The following is a 5,880-nucleotide window of genomic DNA, read 5'->3' as shown; positions in this document are numbered from 1 at the left end:
GACTCGTCGATCGTGAGAGAAAGATTGCACCAATGGTTAGCATTATATAGCTAGGATAGGATCGTGTGTTCGTGTTCTTGCTTGTCTGGGGTGGCATTGCCAACATAAAATGCAACAAAGTCAAACCGACGTGGTGATGGGGAGAGGACACCACACTGATGGGAATGTGACCCAAAAATTAGTGTACTATAGGCTAGGCGTGTCGTTATGGTACGGGCTAATTCAATGCGACGACGTATGAGATAATTCTATAATTCTTTGGATACTCGTTGAATCTGAACTGTAGATGTTTGGTTCGTCAAGAGCGAACAAATATGAACTTGCTTGTATGTTGGGGCAACACATGTAAAACTGGGATTCGTATAAAATCATGTACTGGCTAGCATTCCTTTGTACTAGTTTGACTTCTAAATTTTATTTTTATTTTGTTATTGTTATGCCACATCTCACTCGCTAATTATGTAATACTCCTATGTGATAAAGATTTGCCCTAGCTACCTCCATCTTTCTTTTTTGAAGTAAGACACCAAAAGGCATCTTGGATTTGATAGTTATCAAGAAAAACAATAGCTAGTACAATGAAAGGACAACTGAAATAGAACTGTCCGTTAAAAAACTAAAATTGCATTAAAAATCATACTAGTCGTCCTCTTTTTTGTTTGATTGTATGCCGCCTGTCGGAGATTAAAAATTACACTGAACTGACGGTAAGGAAAAGGGATACATGTGAATGTCATCACCATGCCATGCTTTAAAGACCGCAATAGCCACTCGCCGCTTCAGACGATATCTAGAAATCATTGAAGAAACAACGGTTATAGCATTACTCCACACAGTACAAGCTTGCAATCCATCACCACCGGTCTAGAGAGTTAGAGAAACCAAACCATACTGCAAAACAACACGAAATAAGACATTGAAGGCGTTGCATGAATAGCCAATCTATTGCTCTCTTGATAAACACGCCAACTACCAAGATTCGGAGAGAGCCAAACAAATATGATGGCAAAAACTCTCACATGCCCTTCGTCTGCACCAGATTGGACGTCGTCGAGGTAAGAAGTTAGAAAGACCTTATTCCAACACACCCTCACCGCCATTACCTCGTCGATGCCACTAAGGAAACAAAACCTAAAGAAAATAAAAATGAAATGGCGGGTCCCCACTCCTCTTGCCGCTGACGTGGCCTCTGGGCGAGAGGAGTGGGACCGGCATGGGATTGGGATGAGGACTTTCATGCCATACGTGGCCTCATGGCTTCTGGTTTTTCTTTTGCCTTAGCTCCATCTTGATATAGAATATCTGGTGGACACAAGTTACAAGAACTTTGTATTCTAAAAAGGTATTGGAGATGGTTTCGCTGCAAAGATAAGAGGTTGGTGTGAGTTTTGTGCTGCACTTGTCTGCTTCCCTATCTCTCTGGTGCCTTGATTTGGATGGCTTAGTCATGGAGGCGGTGCATGGCAGCGGGTAACGGGGATTGATCATGGCGGTGTGACATTGCAGAGTGGTACGTTGTGGTGCCGATGTTGTTGGTCAGCGGGCCAAGGTCCGGTTGAGCTTGTGGCGGCATATCGTGACCATGGAGTTGTGATGAAGATTAATGGTCTATTGTCTAGGGCTGATGGCCATGGCCAGAATTACCATCCATGTACACTTGTGATGGACATGTGGTATTGCTAGAGCATCTCCAATGTGAGATTTTGGCGGTACAATCCTCTCTTGCCGGTGCTCTGCGACTTGTGTCACACATATGTCGACGAATGTTGTTGGCTACACATACAATTCTTTGGCGGATGGACTACTTTCTTAGGGTGTGCACGGGTTTCAGTCGCATGGTTGTGTCCACATATGGATCACGTACACTTGCATCATCTTAGTTTAGTCAGGATCTGCGTCACCATTACTCGATTTTCTTTTTCTTTTGGACTTAACAATAAAATGACTTTTCTTTGTGATAAAAGATATCTTACTGGATCTCACTTATTAGCCTAACACGACTGGTGTGGATTGGAGGCCCATTTATCAGCAAACAATGATGGCCAATCAAGGGTGCACATTTTGGTCCCATTCGTCCTTTGTGAACTTTGGTCTTAAACCAACGCACGACCGACATCTCTATTTTCTTCACTCACTTTTAATCCCAACACACTCTACCGGGTGGCAAGGCCGGTTAGCTATCTTAATACCTACAATTAAAAAACACCCTTAGTGGTTATATGCATAAACAAAACCTAGTGACCAGTTTAACAAAACACATTTTAGTACAACCTTTTGTTTTTTTTTCGATAAAGGACATTTCATTGAATTGATATATCGAGGTGATACAATTGCATCTAAAGAATGCCCGGTCTCTGCATAACTCGATGCACACATCCAAGAAGTCCAACCGACTCAAAAAATAAAATGTTTTACAACTTAAAAACTTAAAAAGATAAATAAGTCCAGCCTATGATGTGGCAGATCCTATCCGGAGATCACACCGCCATCCATGGGGGGAGAAAACCTCACTGGCCGTACGCTCCAGCCGCATAGACGCCATCATAAAAAGGTCTCTGTCCTTCGGCCTCTGCAGGATAGACCAAGTATGAAGCCATCACGTACATACATGAATAACCTGCATAGGAGATGAAACACATTTTTTTTATTAAAAACCACATCATTCCTGGTAAGTCACAATGCCCAGCATAAGGCAGCCGCCCCCACAAGAATATGTGCAGAAAATTGTTTATCAATACCCCTCAACCAATTGCCGAACATGTTACGAGCACTACGTGGTGGGTATAAATTTGAAGCTACTTGAACTATGGCCCAAACCGCCCGAGCGAACTTACACTCAAAAAATAAGTGCTTAATAGACTTGTCATGTTGGCAAAAGACACACGCCTTGGTGCCTTGCCAGTTGCGTCGTGCCAGGTTATCTCTAGTTAAGATGACCCCTGTGTTTAGGAACCAGAGGAATATCTTCACTTTTAAAGGGATTTTAAGCTTCCACAGTTTCCTGTTATCAACCGGAACATCACAATGAACCATTGCATCATACATGGATTTGACTGTAAACTTGCCATTCTGATGCAAATTCCATCGAAAGATGTCAAGTTCATTTGAGATCTGAATAGCCTCTAGACGTATGAGTAGCTCATTCCAAGCTGCCAGGCAAGGTCCTAATAGGTCCCTACGAAAAGAAATATTAGGGTTTTCTTGTCCCAAAACTTATTTGATGGTGACAAATTTATGTCTATCAATCCTATACAAACTCGGGTACTGCACCATGAGTGGTGTGGTCCCTAGCCAGGTGTCTTCCCAGAATCGAACCTGGGAACCGTCCCTAACCGAGAAAGTCCCAAATTGGAAAAAGAATTCCTTGGCCTTCATGACACCAGACCAAAAATGTGAGTCACCAGGTTTCCAATGAATTTGAGAAATGGCTTTGGATTCCATGTACTTATTACGAATGATTTCCTGCCATACTCCATTCTCAGTGAGTAGTTTATAAACCCATTTGCTGAGAAGAGCAATATTTTTAATCTCAAGGTCCTGAATTCCAAGTCCCCCTTGACTTTTAGGTCGACATAATACAGTCCACCTAGCCAGTCGATATTTCTTTGATTCATTATCGCACTGCCAAAAAAACTAGATCTAAAGTAATCAAGACGCTGAAGAACCCCTTTCAGTAGATGGAAGAATGACAACATATATAAAACCATGTTGCTTAGGACGAAATTGATCAAGATCAACCGCCCCCCATATGACAAGAGTTTGGCTTTCCAACTGGCTAGCCGTTTCTCAAGTCTCTCTTCCACGTGCTTCCACTCAGCGGTAGTTAAACGCCGATAGTGTATGAGAATACCCAGATACCGAATCGGGAACTGCCCGAGCTGGCATCCAAAAATGTCAGCATACTCAGGTGCATATTCTGCAGCATCCCCAAAGCAAAAAAGTTCGCTCTTATGAAAATTAATCTTGAGGCCAGAAAGTTCCTCAAATGCACATAAAAGCAGCTTGAGATTTCTTACTTTATCTAGATCATGATCCAAAAAAAGTATCGTGTCATCCGCATATTGTAGGATAGATAAACCCTCTTCTACCAAATGAGGAATGATGCCGCTAACCTGACCGGCCACCTTAGCCCGCTCAACAAGGGGTAGCTAGCATGTCAGCCATAGTGTTAAACAAAATGGGTGATGCGGGGTCCCCTTGGCGAAGCCCCTTTCTTGTCTGAAAATAGTTGCCAACCTCATCGTTAACTTTGATGCACAGATAATTACGTTACAAATAATTATGCATATAATATCGCATGGATGGGAATGGTAAACACGTACGTAAAAGATGCACCAAACCGGTTTACTGAGAAACCTTAAATTATTGTTTTTCCACAAGCTCGGTTTCCGAGCTTTACAATTTAAGTTCTCTTTATTTTCTATGCTAATCAAATACATTTTTTGTTAGTTACAACAATAAACACATAGGCAAAACCGACTTAATAAAATCGTCATATTCAAACAGCCCCTTAATATTGTCTCCAGGTCCTAGTCTAGATTGCCAATACCAGGTAAAATATTGTCTTTTTTCTAGAGAATAGAAAATATCATCTCAAATCACAAGTTGTCCCAAAACAGTCTAATCCTCTATTTAGTGTTTCGGTGGCGTTTTTTAGCACTTGCCTCAAATTTTTTCTAGTTATAGCGATTTATTTAGAAAAAGGGGAGGCTGTCACAACCAGCCGTCCCGTGCATTAGAGCCACGGTTTTCACACAAAGAAACGAAATGCAAATATTGGAAAGAAAAAGTCGAACTGGGGATTGATTATTTTTAGTCAAAAGTAATTAATTGATATTAATATTAATTAGCTTTGGTTAGTGTACGAGACATCAATGGGGATGTAGCTCAAATGGTAGAGCATTTATACGGCTTATAAAAGGCAGGGGGATCGATACCTCCCATCTCCAAATCCTATTTTTCACCTCCATTTTATCTTGGCGATAATCCTATTTTCGCAGAGAATTTCTGTTACCGGTTTCCCGCAGAAATCCGATAGCATTTTTGTTCAGACGCTCTATGGGCTTCTCCACTTTAACTGGGCTGGGAGGTGGACACTGGTCCACCACTTTTGGAATAATCACTAATTGGGCTTTCCATTAAGAACATCTGTCGCTGGGCTCGAATGTTGTGTAGGCTGATTTTATATTTCTGTAATTACAATAAATTTCGTTTATGTTTTGAGAGGAAATACACATATCTTCTGTATAAAAAAAAACTCACTCAGATCATTTGCACCCCCTTAAAATGATCAAAACAAATAATTCCAACATAAACAATTGAAGACTACTTGCCTGGTTTAATATTGCCAACATAAACATTTTTTCTTCTTTTTTTTGCAAGAACAAAAATATGTCTTCTTATATTGTTCCTCAAAGCACAAAAACATCCCAAGATAGTAGAATTTTCTATTTTGTAACATGGTGTACCTTTTAGCATTTATTATTCTATATACATGCAAAAGACTCTTTTTAACATAACATGATAAACATATTTTCTAACCTGAAAGTCTTGCTTGAATGTTTCCAATACAGAAGGCGTACATATTTTATCGTAGGATCAATTTTTTTAAACCTGACAAAATGTATAGAAAATATATTTGTAACTCCAATACCAAACAAACAATACAGTGGTACTCCTATGGTATGAGAGGTTTGCTCACGGCACGTCGCCGGTGGGTGCAGGAAGAAGAAGATTTCGACGCCCCAAATATATGGCTTCCATCCTTTAGAAAAAAAAGAGATCCTTATACGCTTTATATTTGGGAAGGATGGAATATTTGGTTATAACTCTTTTTGACCCTTACATAGTAAACATTTTTTTAACTCACCGGCTGCTGGC

Source organism: Triticum dicoccoides, chromosome 6A, assembly GCF_002162155.2.
Source record: "Triticum dicoccoides isolate Atlit2015 ecotype Zavitan chromosome 6A, WEW_v2.0, whole genome shotgun sequence".
Classification (NCBI taxonomy): Eukaryota; Viridiplantae; Streptophyta; class Magnoliopsida; order Poales; family Poaceae; genus Triticum; species Triticum dicoccoides.
The sequence above is the reverse complement of the archived record's forward strand: the minus strand, read 5'-3'. Positions refer to the sequence as shown.